Below are 21,434 nucleotides of genomic sequence, written 5' to 3' on the forward strand. Positions count from 1 at the left end.
CTGTCCTTGTGTTCCGGTCTGTATATCCCTGTCCCGGAGTCTGTGCCTCTCTGTCCCTGTGTTCTGGTCTGTGTATCCCTGTCCCGGAGTCTGTGCCTCTCTGTCGTTGTGTGCTGGTCTGTATATTCCTCTCTCTTCTTGTATTCCGGTCTATACATCTTTTTCCCAGTGTATGTGTTGTTCTGTCCTTGTGTCCCAGCCTGTATAGCCTTGTCATGGTGTCTGTGTATCTCTGCCCTGTGTGTATACCCCTGTCTCCTTATGTCCCACTGTGGATATACATGTCCTGGTGTCTGTGCCTCTCTGTCTTTGCTTCCCACTCTGCATATCCCTGTCCTGGTGTCTGTGCCTCTCGGTCTTTGTTTCCCAGTCTGCATATCCCTGTCCTGGTGTCTGTGCCTCTCTGTCTTTGTTTCACAGTCTGCATATCCCTGTCCTGGTGTCTGTGCCTCTCTGTCTTTGCTTCCCACTCTGCATATCCCTGTCCTGGTGTCTGTGCCTCTCGGTCTTTGTTTCCCAGTCTGCATATCCCTGTCCTGGTGTCTGTGCCTCTCTGTCTTTGTTTCCCGCTCTGTTTATCCCTGTCCTGGTGTCTGTGTCTTGCCTTGTACCAATGTAGTTCTCACTGTGTCCCCATGCACAAGGACTCACATCCATTGCAGGAGCTTTGATCTCCAGGCCTCCTGTTCCTGTCCCAATGTCCTTATTTTTCTGTCCCACTGCCCATGTCTCCCTGGCCCAGTGTTTATGCCTTGTCTCCTCACTGTCCAGGTCTGCAAGTCTATCTCTGCCTCTCTATTTTTGCATCTGTCTTTCTGTTCCAAACTCCCTGCCTGTCTGTCCCGGGCCTTTCTCAGCCTCTCCGGGTGCCCCTGTCTCTGCGTTGCTACTATTTCTGTACCTTCTTTTTCCAGGTTTTGTATCTCTCTGTCCTGCCCCCTGTGCCTCCCTCTTCCTCTGCTCACAAATGTTGTAAGTCGGTTCAGCCTTTTAACCCCACACACGTGCTGGATCTTTAATATGTAGAATGAAGTTGGTTAGTTTTGGTATGATGATGAAGCATGAATCTCTTCAGCTTCCGGTGGTCAGCAGGGGGCGGAGCCATGCCTATGACGCACCAGTTCACTCCTCCCCTTTACAATGGCCCTGCACTTCCCTCGTAGCATACAGGCTCTTACGGCGAGGGCGTTAGAGTACTCAGTGGAGCAAGAGTGACGCAAACCTTAAGTGAGATTTATAAAGCCATGCAAGGCAACATTCCGTGGCTTTATAAATCTTGAGAAGTAATGCATTGCAAATCGCTGCGTTACATTACTTTGTGACTTTGGTGGGTGTTCCCATGCAACATCAATGGATTTCGCCACATTCCCAGATATACAAGAACTTGTAAACCTGGGAATGCGCCAAGAAGATACGCCTCCCCATCCCCAGGAGAGGCGTAACAAGAAGAAATATGTTTATTTCTCCCCGTTTTTTCTTCTTTCTAGTTGTGCAGTCTGCAGCACAAATAGTAAGAGGAAAAAGTATCTCAGGATTGTTTTTGTGCAGGAAGGTGCCCCATGCAACGCAGGCACCCTTGCGCATTGTTGGCACTAGGCTGCCTAAAGGGCGCCAGCGCAGGGGAAAGGACAGATACATTAGAACAGATATATTAATGTGCATCAATGGAGTGGTAAGTGTTGATGTCTCAATGCCTTGGTTGTGCCCCACTCATAGAGAGGATAACATACAGTCTCTCCTTGGAGTGGAACCAGGTGTAGATGAGTGGCCATATCCAGGCCATAGTAAGCAGTGATGTGCCAAACGGCCTTACCATACCAGAAGCCTGGTAGCCCATGTTAGGTATTTATCCAGCAGCATCAACCTTGGGGCTGTGTTCTGTGGCTGAAAGAAAGAGCACATCGCTGATCTTGAGTTGTTATATGCATTAGACCCTGAGTATATGTCAAGAGGACCCACCCTCCTCGCTGTAATTACATCACCACAACTGCCTCTTTATACCAAGTGGTGCATAGGTAATCCGAAATGGAATGTTGTTTTCCCATATCTCAAGTACCTTACGAGAAAATGGAGAATGTCAACAAAATTCCACATTTCGTGGGAATCAACAAACCAAATTCCAGAAATGCCTATTGATTGTTGTTGCAAAGTTACGTTGAACCTTAGGTCCAATAACACTTTGAGGACATGCTAGGGTAAAAAAAATGCATAAGTTGCACTTATATATTTGGTGAGTAAAGCTGTGGTCCAATGAACTACAAGAGTGGGGAGTTCCAACGTTAAACGTGATAGTGTCCCTCTGCATGTCAACTGAACAACGATATAAGAAGTCTTATTGTGCAGCCATGCCTGCCCTGAAATTCATGATGGTTTACAGAAAACAAAGAAGATGGATTCCAGATGAGCATCTGCTCTCTCTTTCAAGGACTTTTTCCTTCCCAGTTCCCATACCCATAAAAAGAGAGATGTTTGGTTTAAAGTAATGTTTGTGACATTTGTAAAGAGTCACAAAGAAATACATTCCTCATCGACACATTGTTCTGCCCCGATCTCAGATAAATTAGTTGCTAAACAGATTCCACGTCTTGGCCCAAGGCACTGTTTAGGAAACTAAAAGACGCAGTAGATTTTCATCATGAATCAAACACTTATCATGTAGTGCCCTCACTGTGGCTAGGCCTTCACTTTCGAAGATGATGACTTCCAGCAGATTAAAGCTTTGGGTCCTTTGCAATGGTCAACCCTCTCTTTCAAGTTGGCTGTTGTATAATAAAAGACCAGCATTGATTGATTCAAGAATGTTTGTGGCGCCCATGTTGACCACTAAGTTTCATTGATTTCCAGATGTATGGAAGAAGGGAGACTAGTCCATAGTTTTGGGGCAATCAAATCAAATCAAATCATTTATAAAGCGCGCTACTCACCCGTGTGGGTCTCAAGGCGCTAGGGGAAAGAGGGGGTTACTGCTGCGCGAAAAGCCAGGTTTTTAGGAGTCTCCGGAAAGCGGAGTGGTCCTGGGTGGTCCTGAGGCTGGTGGGGAGGGAGTTCCAGGTCCTGGCCGCCAGGAAGGAGAAAGATCTCCCACCCGCCGTGGAGCGGCGGATGCGAGGGACGGAAGCGAGTGCGAGGAACGGAGGAGGCGGGTGGGGGCGTAGAAGCTGAGGCGTCGGTTGAGGTATTCCGGTCCCTTGTCGTGGAGGGCTTTGTGTGCGTGGGTGAGAAGTCGAAAGGTGATCCTTTTGCTGACTGGGAGCCAATGCAGGTGTCTCAGGTGATGTGGCTGTTGCGGGGTACGTCGAGGATGAGGCGGGTCGAGGCGTTTTGAATGCGTTGCAGGCGATTTTGGAGTTTGGCTGTGGTCCCAGCATAGAGGGTGTTGCCGTAGTCCAGGCGGCTCGTGACGAGGGCGTGGGTCACGGTTTTTCTAGTGTCGGCGGGGATCCAGCGGAAGATCTTGCGGAGCATGCGGAGGGTGAGGAAGCAGGCGGAGGACACAGCATTGACTTGCTTGGTCATGGTGAGAAGAGGGTCCAAGATGAAGCCGAGGTTGCGGGCGTGGTCTGCGGGGGCCGGTGCGGTGCCGAGGGCCGTGGGCCACCAGGAGTCGTCCCAGGCGGACGGGGTGTTGCCGAGGATGAGGACTTCCGTTTTTTCAGAGTTCAGCTTTAGGCGGCTGAGCCTCATCCAATCTGCGACGTCCTTCATACCCTCTTGTAGGTTGGTCTTGGCGCTGGCGGGGTCCTTGGTGAGGGAGAGTATAAGTTGGATGTCGTCGGCGTAGGAGGTGATGATGATGTCGTGCTTGCGTACGATGTTGGCGAGGGGGCTCATGTAGACATTGAAGAGTGTCGGGCTGAGTGATGAGCCTTGAGGTACGCCGCAGATGATCTCGGTGGGTACTGAGCGAAACGGAGGGAGGTAAACTCTTTGGGAACGGTTTGAGAGGAAGGAGGCGATCCAGTCCAGGGCCTGGCCTTGGATCCCGGTGGAGCGGAGGCGGGTGATTAGGGTGCGGTGACAGACGGTGTCGAAGGCAGCCGAAAGGTCAAGGAGAAGAGGGCGACTGTTTCACCGTTGTCCATCAGGGTTCTGATGTCGTCTGTGACTGAGATAAGGGCGGTTTCCGTGCTGTGGTTGGTTCGGAATCCGGTTTGTGAAGGGTCGAGCAGGTTGTTGTTTTCCAGGAAGGTGGACAGCTGTTTGTTGACGGTCTTCTCTATTACCTTGGCTGGGAAAGGCAGAAGAGAGATGGGGCGAAGTTTTTCAGGTTGCTCGGGTCAGCCGTAGGTTTCTTTAGTAGGGCGTTGACTTCTGCGTGTTTCCAGCATTCAGGGAAGGTAGCAGAAGAAAAAGAAGAGTTGAGGACGACCTGGAGGTGCGGGGCGATGATGTCGTCGGCTTTGTTAAAGATGAAGTGAGGGCAGGGGTCCGAAGGGGCGCCGGAGTGGATAGAGTTCATGGTGGATTTGGTTTCTTCAGTGTTGATGTGGGTCCAGTTGTTGAGGGTGATGGCCGGGGGTGCGGGTTCGGTGGTGTTTGGTTGGGTCTGGTGTCCGAAGCTGTCGTGGAGGTCGCTGATCTTGCGATGGAAGAAGGTGGCGAGGGATTCGCACAAATCCTGTGAGGGCGTGACGGCGTTGGCGTTGGGGTTGGAGAACTCCTTGACGATGCTGAAGAGTTCTCTGCTGTTGTGGCTGTTTTTGTCCAGTCTGTCAGTGAAAAAGTTCCTTTTAGCAGCGCGGATCAGGTGGTGGTGTTCGCGGGTAGCGTTCTTGAGGGCGGTCATATTGTCAGCGGTGTGGTCCTTGCGCCAGGCCTTCTCGAGGGCGCGACAAGTTTTCTTTGATTCTTTGAGGGTGTCAGAGAACCAGAGAGGTTTTTTGGTGTTGGTCTGTCGATGCGTGCGTTTGAGGGGAGCAAGGTTGTCTGTGCAGTTGGAGATCCAGTTTGTGAGGCTGAGGGCTGCGTCGTTGGGGTCGGTGGTGAGGGTGGGTTGGTTGGCGGCGAGTGCGGAGAAGAGTTGCTCTTCGGGGATCTTGTTCCACTGTCGACGAGGGATGGGTTGAGTGCGGAGGTGGCGGGTCTCGCGTCGGAATGTGAAGTGGACACAGCTGTGGTCGGTCCAGTGTAGAGCGGAGGTGTGGCTGAAGAAGATGTGTTTGCTGGCGGAGAAGATAGGGTCGAGCGTGTGTCCGGCGATGTGGGTGGCGGTGTTCACCAGTTGTTTGAGGCCGAGGTTGGCGAGGTTGTTGAGCAGGGTGGTGGTGTTGGGGTCGTTGTTTTGTTCCAGATGAAAGTTGAGGTCGCCTAGGAGGATGTAGTCCGGTGAGGCGAGGGCGTGCGGGGAGATGAAGTCGGCGATGGCGTCGCTGAAAGGGGCGCGCGGTCCGGGAGGACGGTAGACGAGGGATCCTCTGAGGGTGGTCCTCGGGTCGGTGCGAATCTGAAAATGCAGGTGTTCAGCGGCGAGAGGGGTGTCTTCGGTGGAGGTGGTGATGTTGATGGAGTCTTTGAAGACGATGGCGATACCTCCTCCTACTTGGTTGGTGCGGTCTTTTCTGGAGATCTTGTAGCTTTCGGGGATGGCGGTGGCGATGTCTGGAGCAGAGGAGGCGTTCATCCAGGTCTCTGTGATGAAGGCGACGTCCGGGGCTGTGGAGTCCAGGAGGTCCCAGAGTTCAACGGCATGCTTGTGGACGGAACGAGCATTGACCAGGATGCACTTGAGGTGGTTGATGGCGCGTGGGCTTGTGGTCGTGGTAGTTGTGTGGTGGAAGATGCGTTTGCAGGAGTTGCAGGCGAAGGGTCCATGGGTGCGTTTGGGGTGAGCTTGGAAGCAGGTGTTGGAGCGTCCTGGGTTGAGGGCGTGGAGGGTGGTGGGGTCGTAGCGGATCAGCGGGGCTTGGGAGAGCTGGGGACCAGGGGTCGTGGCGCTGGGCGCGGGCAGGCGCAGACGGGCTTGCCTCTGGCGCGCCTCCGGCGCGTGGTCGCGCAGCGGCCGCCATTTGAGGTAGGAGGCGGGGGAAGGGTCAGCTGGGGGCGAATGGGAGCTGGGGGGCGGGGGCGTGCAGGAGGTCGCGGCGGGAAAGCGCGAGGGAGGGGGGGACAGGTAGAGTGAGAAGAGCTGGGGGAGGGGGGTTTAAGGGTGGAGGGTGGTGAGTGTTAGGAGGTTTAGGAGATTAGGGAGAAAGATAGGAGTAGGGTTGTGAAGATAGGGGAGGGGGGGTTGTAGAGGTGGGTGAGGGTGAGAGGTAGAGTGAGAGGATAAGAAGATAGGTAATAGAGGGGGTGGCAGGAAGGGGGGGAGAGATAGAGAAATAGATAGAGAAAATAGATAGAGAAATCGATAGATAGAGAAATAGATAGATAGAGAGATAGGTAGATAGATAGGAGGAGGTGGAGAGTGAGGGAGTTAGATAGTGGGATAGAGAGATAGAGAGATAGGTAGATAGGAGGAGTGAGGGAGGTAGATAGCGAACGGGTTAGATAGGGGTGATAGAGAGGGGGAGGCGAGTGAGGGAGGGGGATGAGGCAGGAGGGCAGGCGCGGGGAGAAGAAGACGGAGGAGGCAGAAGAGCTGAAGGCAGAAGATAGAAGACAGAAGACAGAAGACAGAAGAGCAGAAGACCGGAAGAACAGAAGAACAGAAGAACAGAAGACCGGAAGAACAGAAGACCGGAAGAACAGAAGAAAGGAAGAAAGGAAGACCGGAAGAGCAGGAGACCAGAAGAACACAGAAGAACACAGAAGAACACAGAAGAACACAGAAAAAGATACAGAAAACGAAGAACAGAAGGCAGAAGACCACAGAAGAAGATGAGGAAGAAGAGAGGCGACAGGAGAGGCTGAGAAGCACACAGAAGAAGAGAGAAGACGGGGAAAAGAAGAGTACAGAAGAAGATTACAGACGAGGAGCGAGGAGGAAGAACAGAGAAGAAGAAAAGAAGCAGGAGCAGGAGAGAGGGTGAGTAGCGCGGGGCAGTGCGAGGGGCTGGGAGGTGGGGGGTACTTACTGTGAGGTGGGTCTCAGGAACTCAGGAACCTGGAGGAGCTGGAGGAGCTGCAGCGGCAGGGGGAGCGACCTACCCTTGGGTCAAGGGTCGCTACCACTGTCGCGCAGCGGCCGGCATATGAGGTGGGGGGGAGGGGTCAGCTGGGGGCGAATGGGAGCTGGGGGGCGGGGGCGTGCAGGAGGTCGCGGCGGGAAAGCGCGAGGGAGGGGGGGGACAGGTAGAGTGAGAAGAGCTGGGGGAGGGGAGTTTAAGGGTGGAGGGGGGTGAGTGTTAGGAGGTTTAGGAGATTAGGGAGAAAGATAGGAGTAGGGTTGTGAAGATAGGGGAGGGGGGGTTGTAGAAGTGGGTGAGGGAGAGAGGTAGAGTGAGAGGATAGGAAGATAGGTAATAGAGGGGGTGGCGGGAAGGGGGGGAGAGATAGAGAAATAGATAGAGAAAATAGAGAAATCGATAGATAGAGAAATAGATAGAGAGATAGGTAGATAGGAGGAGGTGGAGAGTGAGGGAGTTAGATAGTGGGATAGAGAGATAGAGAGATAGGTAGATAGGAGGAGTGAGGGAGGTAGATAGCGAACGGGTTAGATAGGGGTGATAGAGAGGGGGAGGCGAGTGAGGGAGGGGGATGAGGCAGGAGCAGGAGGGCAGGCGCGGGGAGAAGAAGACGGAGGAGGCAGAAGAGCCGAAGGCAGAAGATAGAAGACAGAAGACAGAAGAGCAGAAGACCGGAAGAACAGAAGAACAGAAGACCGGAAGAACAGAAGAACAGAAGAAAGGAAGACCGGAAGAACAGAAGAGCAGGAGACCAGAAGAACAGAAGAACACAGAAGAACACAGAAGAAGATAAAGAAAACGAAGAACAGAAGGCAGAAGACCACAGAAGAAGATGAGGAAGAAGAGAGGCGACAGGAGAGGCTGAGAAGCACACAGAAGAAGAGAGAAGACGGGGAAAAGAAGAGTACAGAAGAAGATTACAGACGAGGAGCGAGGAGGAAGAACAGAGAAGAAGAAAAGAAGAAAAGAAGCAGGAGAGAGGGTGAGTAGCGCGGGGCAGAGCGAGGGGCTGGGAGGTGGGGGGTACTTACTGTGAGGTGGGTCTCAGGAACTCAGGAACCTGGAGGAGCTGGAGGAGCTGCAGCGGCAGGGGGAGCGACCTACCCTTGGGTCAAGGGTCGGGCAATAACTCAAAAGTCTAGACCCACCCTCAGATGGTGAGGTCAGATCGGGAATAGCGAATTTGTGAGTTACGGGTTATAAAAATAGCCTACTGGGCTGATAGTGCCTCTACCTCTTTTTCCGAAAGTTATATGCATGGATAGTGCAAGTAGCATAAACTGAGGCAATTCACCAGCTGTGTTTTCTACTTCCAGTGTTGGAAATCACTGATATGTGTGCCCCCACAGGCATGCCCTAGCGCTATCCTGCCACAGTTGTATACACTTGTAAGGATGCCAAAGTTACTGCTGAAAATATATTTTCCTAATGGGACATTTACTCCATTGCAAGTCAACACAGTTTCCTTCGACCTAGGGTTGCCAATCATCTAGATGGCCCCTTTAGAGTCCCCGTAAAAAATTCTAAACAGTGTTGTGTGTTTTTTTTTTAAATTATGGACATTTTAACATAAAATTTCAAACATTCAATAATTGTGCATTCAGTGAATCCACATACTGCTTGGATACATTGATCCACATCCGTGGGGTGGCAGCCAGGACCCCCTTTGAGGGAGTCAGACCCAACCCCCAATACACACACACACGGTAGAGCCAACTATCCCAGCATCTCAGTACTTTGGCACAACTCCAAGGCCCAGGTCTTCCATCCCTATTGCTTATTGGTTGAATTATTTCATGACTGTTTGTATAACCTAGAAAGTTAGTTTGCCCATTCCCAGTACCACAAGAACCATTGGATCAATGTATTAAGTTCGGCATAAAAATGTGGAAAAGTAATCATTTTGACAGAATAATTCCCCAAAACAGTTCCTGCAATTTCTGTGCCTTCAAATTTGGGCACTGGAATATTCATACTTTTCTTCCTCCATTGCTAGATATATGACAGGGAAATGATTGATACTGGGCCCGACAAAGGTATTAATTACTAAACTGTTAAAAAAACATAATGGAATTAAAAGTACTGCATAGGGAAAGTATTATTTTTAAATGTGTTTACTTAAATAAGTATGTGCCAATGGAAAGTGTTTAAAGTTTGTGCAAATGCTTTCAAATAAAGGCTTAATCAAGCAGACTTTAATTTTTCTCGCTTCCTTAAAGAATAAGAACCCCGACTCACAATCCCTCTTCCCCCAAGTATACAGCCTAATAATCAATGTAAATATTTATGTCTACTAAAAATCAGGCTGGAACCCGGAAGCACAACTGATGCTCTTGCACCATTTTTGGGCCCTCTTGCCAACATTTCCTCGTGACATTGCTATCTTATTTTTGGAAGGTAGTGATACTGCTTGTCAGAAAGCTGGGACTTCAAGAAGTTTCCTCAGGCATCTGACGAAAGAAAGGAGTTTTCTCACACATCCGTCTAAGCCGAAGAAATTGGATGAAATTGCCTTGGTCCAGTTTTTAAGAAAGTGTTCAAACTGCTTGAGGACTTAGGGCCTGATTTAGAGTTTGGTGGATGGGTCACTCCATCACGTATGTGACGGATATCCTGTCCGCTGTATTGCAATTCCATTATATCGTTTGGGAAACGTAATAAGGTGGGCGGGAGTAACCCGTCAGCCAAAACCTAATTCAGGCCCTTAGTCACAATTCCCAGGGCTGTCAGATGATTCCTTAATTTTATTTATTTACAAGTTTCCTATATCGAAACTGCCCCAGTGTTTTAGTGTGCTTTAGTTACATTGTTGAATTATAGCACAGACCACAATTTTAGTTCAGAAAGATATATATAATATTAGTCTTTAATATTTTATTGAAAGAGAGAAGGGGGTTGAATTCTGATTTGTGTGGACAAAGAGCTCTGTAGGCCAGTTGCGCTGCGTGAAAGTTTAATCCAGCAGTTGAGAGCTTTTTGTCTTTGGAAATTTAGATACTGAGTTCTTGCTACTCGGTCCTCAAGCTCAGACAGAAGTGATGACCAGAAGAGCTGGATACCAAGGTTTATATTGATGAATGACTTTCTATGTTAGGCAGCACATTTTGAATTTAAGTTAAGCTTTGTAATGGCAGCAAGTGAATAGCTCGTAAGGCACGAGACATATGATCAAACGTCCTTGTGGAGTATGAAGACGGAGGGGGTTATTTAGAAACTTGTTGGCAATCTTGGCTGGTCCGATGAGGCCCTGGCCTGTGCTGTCCTGACTGAGGACCACCTACCATACTCAGGGAACTCAAACAGCCTCACAGGGATCATTGTGATGCTAATGCATGAGCCAGTATCATTGTAATCCTGAGCAAGCCACCTTTTTTTTCATTCCAACCACAATTCTTTTTATATTTTTTCATAAACAAACCCCAAAATTTGCATTTATATTTGAAAAAGAAAAACTTAACGGCTCTAATGTGCAGGGAAATTTCTCCATGAATGCCGGGGCAATTGTGAGTTTGCCCTGGCTGGGTTCACCTGTAGAGTAGGGAAAATGAGTGATTGTTGCCCCACACTAGTTTGGGTAGAGTGACCAACACTGTGATCAGACAGCCAAGGGTGCATGGGTCGTCAGGTTAAAGTATACATCACAGTAGCCACATGAGGCTGCACCCTTGCAAACCTTGTGTTTTTCCCTACTCTAAATGAGATGGGGGACTCATGAGGTGTTGGATTTGGCCCTTTTGGCAGGGTTGTCCCCAGATTTAATTTCCTTCACCCTGTTTCCTGAACCCGTTTTTGTTGGCTTTTAGGACACTGCTAACCAGTGCCAAAGTACTTGTGCTCTCTCCCTTAAAAATGGTAAAATTGCCATACACCCAGTTGGCACATTTAATTTACTTGAAAGCGCCTAGTAAAGTGGTACTGCCTGTATACTGGGCCTGTAAATTAAATAATACTAGTGGGATGGCAGCAATGGTTGTGTCACCCACTTAAGTAGCCTTTTAAACATGTCTCAGACCTGTCATTGTAGCCTGTGTGTACAGTTTTATACTGCCATTTCGTCTTGGGAAGATACACATTTTGCCAGGCCCAAACTTCCTTTTAATACATATAAGTGACTCCAAAAGTAGGCCTTAAACAGCCCATAGGACAGGGTGTAGTGTGTTGAAAAAAGTTAGACATGTACTTTTGATTTTTATATGTCCTGGCAGTGAAAAACCCTTAATTAGTTAATATTGGGTTAACTTTTTACATTTAATAAGTGACAGCTCAATTGGGAGAAAGTTAGAATGTTGAGTTTTGTCTCTAAAGAATTGTAATTCAGACCCTCTTTATTGGTAAATTGAGATTTTAAGTCACAATTCTGAAAATGTCACTTTTAGGAAGTTGGCATTTTCTTGTCCTCACCATTTGGTGCCTTCAGTCGATATCCTGGTTCACATGACTAGCTGCAGCTGGAGGTTCGGTCTTTGTGTATTGCTCCCCGACAGTGAGACTAAAGGGGAATAGGTGTTGTCAGGATGGGTCCTCTCTGACATGATAGGGGGGTGGAGCTGTTGCCTATCACACTTGCACACCACAAATGCTCTGCCTCTGCATAACTACAAAGGGTTTCACATTAGTCTTTTCTGACCCAGACTAGCTGGGGCCACGGCAGAGAGGAAGGATATTCCAGACACCTCTCTATGGAGAGTTCTCTAAAATCTTCTCCCTCTTCAAAGCTGCCACCAAGTACTGGACCCTTAGAACTAACTCTTCAGTGCACCCGTGGAAGCGTCAGAAAGACTGCAGTGCTGCCCTGCTGCAGGGATTTCTCCTCTGCTGCTCTGGTATTCTGCTGCCCAGCTGCCTGAGTGAGAAGGGCTGGGCCTGCATCTTGAACCCAGGACCTCCAGTGGGACTCCAAGGCAGGGTCATAGCTGCTGGTGGGCATTTGAGGACTCGGCCAGCTCATATTAATCTTGCCCCCCCCCCCAATGAAGGAGGCAGCTGGCAAAGTGTTTATGGAAAACTCAGTTTAAAATCAGTCCTCAAAAACTGCATTCACTTTTGAATGCATGCAGTCTGAAAAAAACATGCTGGAGTTCAGAAGGTAAATTAGCAATTAAATGCATGTTTTTATCTTGTTACATTCACTGCATGTAACAAAGACAGAGGTCAAATGTCAGGCAACTTGCTGCTTATTCTTAATGTGGAGATGTTTTTTTCTTTTCTTTTTCTGACTGCAAAGTGAGAGGATTTTGGAAAGTGAACTTTGTGACAATATTGCTGCGGTGCAGGCAGGACCACTGGAATTATGCGGCAGACGAGGCCCAAATTATATGGCATGGTCTCAATGAATTATGTGGCAAGGAAGAACCCAAATTATGTGGCTTAATGCAGCACATTTTGCAGGACATGTTATAGTATTAATTTATTATTTCACCATTTGTGCACGTAAGAGCTGTCTCGGGCAAAAGTTTCACATCATTAGAACCAGCCAGAACCAGTTCCACATCCGAATACGACTATCAGTACCTGAAAGGTGACCAGTCCACCTTTGTGATGGACCTTACAGTATGCAGCAGCACATGATACAGTGTTTTTAGTAACTTTTGATCCGTTTGGGATAGAAACAAATTATTTTATTAAATGTTGTAGATTATTCACCAGATGATGGATTATGTGGTAAATGCAGCAAGTTCATAATCATTCTTAAAACCATACAGTTAAAGAATCACATAAATACAGCGGCCCTGCATGCAGGAAGTGGGAAAAGAAAGACTGCATGATGTCAATTTGTTTCTAGTGCACAAAAAATGCCCGTACATGAATTGTACAAACACATTTTGCTTTGTAACTCTGAAGTGTGACAGAACCGAAGATTTTAACAGGATCGAACCAATTCTTGGCGATGCACATGCTAAACTATTGTATTGTATTGCAGCTTCTGTAAGCACTTCCTACCCCTTTGTGGGACACTGAAGTGCTTACTTACATGGGCAGTAAACTATCCCATATAGGGTGGTGTGTGGTTTGAAGGGTGCTGTCTTTGTTTATAATTCTATGTGGGATGTGCTTCCATGTCATGCGTGATGACCATGAGGTGTGGTTATCATGTTATGGCCGCCACCGACGACATCAGGGCCCTGCTTGACAACGGCGAAACTGCAGCCCTCAACCTCCTGGACCTCTCGGCCGCCTTCAACACCGTCTGCCACCGCATCCTACGCACACGCCTCCACAACGCAGGGATCCAGGACAAAGCTGTGGAGTGGACCACCACCTTCCTCTCCGGCAGAACCCAGAGCCTCCACCTCCCCTTTCCGATCCAAAGCCACCAAGATCATCTGCGGCATCCCCCAAGGATCGTCACTCAGCCCTACACTATTCAGCGTCTACATGGCCCCGCTCGCCCATGTCGCCCGGCTACACAACCTCAACATCATCTCCTACACCGATGACACCCAACTGTTCCTCTCCCTCACCAAGGACCCCCTCACTGCCAAATCCAACCTCCACGAAGGAATGAAGGCCGTAGCCGAATGGATGAGAAGCAGCAAACTGAAGTTGAACTCAGATAAGACGGAGGTCCTCATCCTTGGCGGCAACCCCTCAGCATGGGACGACTCCTGGTGGCCGACCGCTCTGGGAGCAGCCCCGACACCCACTGACCACGCATGCAACCTGGGGGTCACCCTCGACCCAACACTCTCCATGACCAAGCAAGTCAGCGCCGTCTCCTCATCCTGCTTCAACACCCTCTGCATGCTCCGCAAGATCTACAGATGGATCCCCACAGATACAAGAAGAACAGTCACCCAAGCACTCGTCTGCAGCAAACTTGACTTGTTACTCAGTTACAAAAGTGACAGATATCCTGACCATTGTATTGTAAATCCCATAGGATATAATGGCATTGTAATACAGCGACGCAATATCTGTCATGGTTATGACAAAGTAACCCCGTCCGACAAACTCTAAATCAGGCCTTTGGTGTGTAGTTGGGGCCTGACCGGTATGGCTTAAGGGAGAGAGAAGTGGAGAAATCAGCTGGTATGTGCATTGTTAACATGATCCCATATCTTTGGATCACTGCGAGATGTAAAAAAGCAGCTATAGTGTATTTTTGTTTGGGACCTCAAGTGCTGGACTGGAGTGCGTAATAGATCTCTTTAGTTATTCCATGCCTGTTCATTTAGTGACGGCTGGTTTATGGGCTGGACAGTACTGGTGATGGACAGTCCTCATAGCAGATGTGTCTTATGTGAATATAAGAATATAAGACGTGTAAGTTATAGTTGGATGCTGACGGCTGAGTGTTATGGTACTACTGTTAGTGTGGGCTACAAGTGTTATGTATGAATTTAGATAACTATTTTGTCCCCCAGCGAATCATAGGTCAGCCCTCCTTAACTAACCTGCTTATCAAAAGTAGTTTGCTGGTTGGGTTGTTTCCAATCTGTGGATGGTTAGCCGAAGATTGAGCCTGAAATACTACTGTCTTTCTGGATTTGGGTGCTGGAATTTGTGGGTGTAGCTGTCTTGGAAATAGCCATGTTTTCAACTGTCTCCTGACGTGTATATGCGCTTGGATGCTTCAAATCCTGGCTGGTAGTGACTTCCAGATCTTGGCGGCTTCTACTGAAAAAGCAGTGCCTTCCTACAGATTTCTTAAGGTAAGGTGGTGCTGATAAGTGGTGCAACTAAACAATGATGCCCAATCTCAATAGAGTTAATGGGAACAAGAGGTACAAGTAGGCTGCTTACATTTGCATCCTACCTTCTGTAATTGGGGAATCTTCCTGTGGTGACCTGAATATGTCTCATTCTCCTTTTATGTGAATTGTGATAAGTGGTGCAAGCCTGGAGATCTTGAATATAGCTTATAGGTATAGCTGCCCTTTTCCTTGGAGGCTTCATGGACAATGAAAAGTGCTTTGAACATTGCCCTTATTGCTATATGCAGCCAGTGGAGTGACTGCTTGCAAGACTGGAGTCTTGGGTTCTGTTAGGTGAAGGTAGAGAAGTCTTGCAGCAGCATTTTGGATGAGCAGTATTTTGTGCATGATGAATGCGGGTGTACCAAGGTATAGGCTGATGGCGTACTCAAGCTTGGAGATTACAAGTGTGTGGATAGCTTGCAGTTTCTGTTGGAATCGAAGGTATGGGAGTATGCAACATAGTTGAAGGCACTCTGTTTGATGTTATTAACAGGTGATATCAAATATTGGTCTGAATCTATGGTTACCCCTAGGTTTCGAACTTCTCTTGGTATTGTTGGAGGGGGCTCATGTTCCTTAGGCCGAGCTGGAATTTTCACCATTGCCTGCAGGTCGTATTCTCTGTCATTGTTGTTTTTAGCTTTAGATGGTCATTCTTCTTCCATGTATTTATGACCCTGATGCAGTCATGAAGTTTTAAATTGTAGAGGTCTTCCAGACCATCCATTTTTTGAATGAATTGGGATTCATCTATATATTTGTAATAGGTGAAGTTAAATGATTTAATCAAGTTTGGTAAGGGGGTTAAGTAGATGTTGAATAATAGAGGGGATAAGATGAACACCTAAGAAATGCCACAGTGTTGTGTGTGAGGAGCTGATGTGAATGTTGGTACCAACACAAGTTCACATTCATGGCTGGGAGTCCAAGGATTCAATGGGCATTACCTGCACTCCCTTCTTACCTTTCACATATGGTATGTCAAATAATAATTTTCTTTGTGAAAAGATTGCACAGCTGTACGGGAGATTGCTGTTATTTAGGGGTGGGCGGTTGGCTCTGCTCAGTTGGTGGAGTTAACAGAGTTTTTGGCACTCCACGTTCCACTCGGAGCGCGGAGTTCGGCAAAAAAACCCTGCTAGTCCGGCAGCGGAGTGAAGCTCACCGGCGTGCGCTCACTCTGTGGCCCTTATCAACTGTGCTGCACTTTACACTCGGCCCAAAATGAAGACACCATTTGCCATAGACAGGCAAGGTAACCCCTAGCTAAGGCTTTGCTTTCTGCCAGTCAGCTTGGAGCTTCTGCTGCAGACTACTGCTGCAAGCTGCTGCTGCTGAGGGGTTGCACTGGTGCCAGCTCCTTTTCCAGCCCCTCTATCCTTTCGCTGTTCTCAGCAGCCCGTGAGCAGGGGACAGAGGGAGGCAGAGAGCCAGGCCACTGGCAACAGGGATCCTGGACCCAGACAACATTCAGACCCTTGTCTCTTCTATCTGCACACGGGGGCTGGCACTGGGCATGGGCAGTATTTGCATATGAGGGGGGGTGTCTGTGGCTGTGCTCGGAAAAAAGGAAACTTGCAAGCAGAGCTCCCCAAAATAACCTGTCTCCCCAGAGTCCTTGAGCTTTCTGGAGAGACAGGTTCCACTTCTTTTGCATGGAGCTTTGATTGCAAGATTAATATTTTCCAAGCACAGCCCCTGACACATATGGAAATAAATAATGTCCAGGCCCAGTGCCCCCGTCCCCGTGCCCATAGACAAGAAACCGAGACAAGGGTCTCGTCTATGGGCACAGGGGAGAGGGTGCGGGGGCACTGGGCCTGGACATTATTTATTTGCATGTGTGTAGGCTGGGCAGGCGGCATTTCTGCCACACGTGGAACTCCGTGGAATTTCATGGAGTTTTCATCTAACTCTGCAGAATTCCACGGAGTAGAACTCCGTGAGCTAAGCCCACCCCTAATGTTATGTTGTTCTCAAGGCAGCAGCGTTCATGTTGTTACCTATTCCTGATGCTTAAGTGACTGTCACTACCTAGATCTAAAACATTCAGATGCAATGTCCAATCAGGAAACTCCAAATTCCAATATGGCATAGTGCTTTGATTAGCCTATTGTTCTGGGGCAGAGTCAGGTACGACTTACATTTGGCTGTCATTGCTCCAGCCTACACCGGCCTGTTGTGAAATATAGTCTGATGAGATAATACATCTGCTCTAGAGATCTTTATTTTGTTTGCAGGAGCCAGATAGTTTTTGAAGGGTAATCCACCTATCGCTGAGGGCTGTAATTACTTCCTCTAGCTAGTGTGAATCTGCAGTCGCCCAATATAGCCTTTCATGTCACAAAGGAGTGCTACAATTCTCTCAAAAATGATTTAATATCTAGATAACCCTGCCAGGGTCAACATGCAGAGGATTTGTCTGTTTGAACCAAATATTGCGGAAACCATAAACAGGGCACCTGAGGCAGAAAACATTTGTATTATAACTGGCCTCTCTAGACATCTCCCCAGAACATTGACTGATATTTTAAAATGTTTACATATTGTAATTTAATATCTGTGTAGTATGAATCTCCCTTTTAAAATCTATTGACACCTTTGAAATTCTGCTTTATCTATTTAATTTATGGTCATAACAAATTAATTGCTCTTATAAGGCCCAGTGTAGCAATATACTAAATGCATAATACGTGGTAAGCCTTGGGGATAGCGTTCCTATTGGGAGAAGTGTGGAAACACTGGGTAGTAGGAATTTTATGGATTCTCACAGATTTCGCCATGAGTAAAATCTGTGATTTAGCCACAGTTTGGTGTTTGCAGGGCATTGTAGGTAAGAAATGACGTTGGGATCCACGAAAACCACACTACCCCAGACTACCCTAGGTGCATTGTTTTCAGAAATGCCTGGGCCTGGCAGGATTTCCTGGCTTCCAATAGAGTCTTGGCCTAACTACCACAGCTACCCATGTATCCTGAAATGGTCAAATCACATGGCAAAGTCGTGATGTTTCTTTGTGTCTTAGGGGGCATAGGGAGCCTTTCTTTTCTCAGTTGATAGCCCAGACACACAAGTGGAGTAGTATTGTTATCTGGAATGTGCATTGTGGACAGTTGTGGATCCCCTCAGATTGCATTAACATGGTCTGCTTTGACTTTTGTATGGCTTTGTAACATCAGTACTCACAGTGTGATGTGCAATATAGCAAAATTAAAAATCAAACTTGGGACTGATGGTATATACTTCCCTTGCCTTCTGATTTTGAATCTGGAAAAGAAAATGCTTCTGGTGTTTTTACCAGAAACATTTTCTTTTCCAGTTCTGTGGACCTCCCATTGAGGTCCACCACCAAACAAGTGCTGGTAATGGCTATGCACAGACAAGAGAAAACTTCTGTTGCCATACATGGTCTATTGAGAAGTTGGCTGGAGGTAAAATAAAAAATAGTGAAAATTACAAAGAAGATAGAGTATAAGATAAAGAGAAGAGGTTCTAGAAAAGGAAAGAGGACTGAGGCAAAGAAAAGAGAGTAAATAGAAAAAGCAATACAAAGAGAAGGAGAGAGTTAGCAGGAGAGACAGCAACAGGAAGATAATTGCAGCAGCAACAACAAGGAGCAGTGAGCACAAGGTTGAGAAAGGCAGTGACGACAGGGATTAGAAGATGGGGAGAGTATAGAGAAAGTTAGAGAGAGCCCAATGGATCAAAATATGAGCTAGATACACTTGGGGAAAAGGTGATTTGCAATTTTATGTGGAATTTAGAGTTTATCATGTTTTGGAGAATACATCTGTAGTGTGCCGCTTTAATGTTTGGTCCCAGCTGAGGGCATACCCCTCTGAAAATATACTTCACGCTACGGGCCTGTTAGAAGGGCTAGCTGGGTGTCCTCCTGATCAAATCCTGAGTGACTAAAAATGCTACATGATGCATCCCAGACACAGAACCCTGCAGCTCTTCAGCACTGCCACTGTGTGATGCCTTCTCGACACAGGTCCTCACAGCCCTGCAACTCCTTGAAACCCCCCACTGGGCAACTCGTCCTTGAAACACAGGACCTTGCATCGTAGATTCACAGGTCCCTTGAATAGCCGCTGCACAATGCATCCTTGGCGCAGGACCTTGCATTGTAGCCTCCAACCCATCGAAATCACCGGTGTGCAATGCATCCTCAGCCTGTGACCTTACAGTGCTCCACAACCAGCAAACAGGGTACTTTGTTCAGTGGGCCTAACTTGGTCCATCACAGTCTGCCTGAACTTGGGACTTTTGCGTGGTCCGGGGCGACCAGATAACAGCTGGCGAATTGTGCTTTTAAGAACTATTTTCACTATTGTCTTTAAAACTGCTTATCTCAGGTTTTCTTAATTGGATGTTTGTCTATCTGGTGTCAATAATTTATTAAACTTTCCTCTATTTTTCTAACTTGGTATGGGATTTTTCTTGTGTTGTGATTTCACTTTAATATTGTTTTTGTGCTGCATACACACTTGACACTTATTTTTCAAACATGGTGTGGGATTGTTCTTGCATATCTCTTGTTTATTAATTGGATTTTTGTCTATTTGGTGTCAAATAATTTATTCAATTTTACTTTTTTCTTCGAACTTGGTGTGGGATTTTTCTTGTGTTGTTGTTTCAATTTGCTATTGTTTGTGCGCTGAATAACTACTTTACCCTTGTTTTTGTAACAAGGTGTGGGGGTTTTCTTTGTTTTCAATGTATTATTTTTTGTGTGCTGCATTGATAGTTTACACCTTGCCTCTAATTTAAGCCTGGCTGTTTTTGTGCAAAGTTAACAAAAGGTTAAGCACAGGTTAATTTCTGTTTTGCTTGTGTTTCACCCTGAAAAGAATTGTTGTTGCTGCTTAAGCAGGGCTTGCCCCCTCTCAACCAGTAACCCCGTTTCCTACAGAGGTGTCAGTTTTTGTTTTGACAGACGCCTGCCTCAACCTAAAAATGAGTACAACCTTTCAGAAAGTTTTATTTAGTTTACTGCATTAGCTTAATAAAGTGCATATTCAATCCCTAGCCAGCCATGAGGTGCCAAAACACGCAGTAATGTTTTTAATAAAAAAGAGAGCAATAACATATATTTTTACAAAATCATTACAAAACTGGCTCCTCAGGAAACCCTTCCTCAAAGCTAACCAAGTGCGCTCAGGGCCCATTTACTGCCAGCGGTCACCTCTCCTGGTGGGTGAATGGCGCTCTGTAAAGGCGCCGGGCGCTGCAGTCCTTCCTTGCCTCACTGTCACTGATTTCTTGAAGCTTGGATACAATCAGCCCATTTACGCGAGACTCAAGAGCAGCTTCCAGTTCATGCCGTTTGTGCACAATACCAACAACGTAAGGTCAGATACATAGGGCTTCATTTACAAGCCCCAGCGATCATCACTTTTAGTCACGCTCCTGTGGCGTTGTGCCGTTTTCCATATTTGGAAGGCTTTTTGTGGCTTAAAGCTGCCTTGTGAATATGGGCACCTCCGACGCAGTTTTCTGCTCAGAGGGGCGTGCAATGGGTGTTGCTGTGGGTGTTCCACTGCAACACCCATTGTATTTTGACTCTGCCCCAGATTTACGAGGATTTGTAAACTTGAGGCAGCGCCAAAGCATGGCGCTACAAGGAGAAGTACTTTTATTTCTCCTCGTTTTTGCTTTTCCAATGTGTCCTGCATTCTGCAGCAGACAAAGGAAGAGCAAAACACCATTAATGATTGTTTAAGTGCATGAAGGTGTCCCTTCCTGCACATAAACAATTATTAAATAATAACGATTTGCTACGCCAATATGTGCTGCATTGTGCAGCACACATAGGACTAGCGAATTGCCATTATTGTTTATGTGCAGGAAGGGACACTTTTCTGCACATAATCAATCATTCCCTGCAAAGCAGGCACCCTTGCACTATGGTGCAATAGTGCCTGCATTGACGCTAGGCAGCTAATCTTAGCGCCAGTGATAGGTGAAACACAGGGGTGCGCCATATTGTTTTAAATATGGCGCATCCCTGCGTTGTTGAAGTGACGCAGCACTTCGACACTTGGCGCTTTTCCACTTTTAAGTAAATGAGGCCTATAATATCTTTTAACATAACACACATGGACTTCAGTGTTTCAGAATACACACATATTAATTTTTCCTAGTCAGCCCCTAGTGTGTCCCTCCAATATGTTTCCCCAAAGTCGGTGAAATTTTGCAAATATGTATAGGGTGATGAATTTTCAGTCAGGCCCATAGAGATGCCACTGTACACATTAAGTAACTTTTCTGAAGTTCACTTTGTTCAGTACAGAGAGAGATAAATTCTTATAGCAGGATCAGTAAATTTTAATAGCTTCTGTTTAGCCGGCATAAATCTGCTGTTAGTTTTCCCAATTGATCCAAGCAGTGACAGATGATTACTGTGCATAGCATAACACAGTATACTGTTAAAGAAACTGTGATTATTGTAATCTCTCTTACAATCCACACAGAAGAGCCATCGAGGTGAGAAGAGGTAAGGGGAGATGCAGACTCTCAGGGCTGATACTGGTGTGCACGCAAAGCATCGACATTAGGAACCGTCTATCTGTGAAGGTCCAGCACTGCATCACAGCAGAAGTGACCATGTTGCTGGACCTCAATGTCAGTGAAAAGACCTAAAGTTCATGAGAAGGTCCAGTGGTGTTA

At 47.2% G+C, this 21,434-nt stretch overlaps 1 protein-coding gene across 1 annotated transcript in view; it reads left to right on the forward strand.

Moving 5' to 3' along the window:
- The window catches only part of LOC138301317 (protein CutA homolog), a 161,956-nt gene that overhangs the window by 18,316 nt on the left and 122,206 nt on the right, over positions 1 to 21,434 (forward strand). The window lies entirely within an intron of this gene.

Source organism: Pleurodeles waltl, chromosome 6, assembly GCF_031143425.1.
Source record: "Pleurodeles waltl isolate 20211129_DDA chromosome 6, aPleWal1.hap1.20221129, whole genome shotgun sequence".
NCBI lineage: Eukaryota > Metazoa > Chordata > Amphibia > Caudata > Salamandridae > Pleurodeles > Pleurodeles waltl.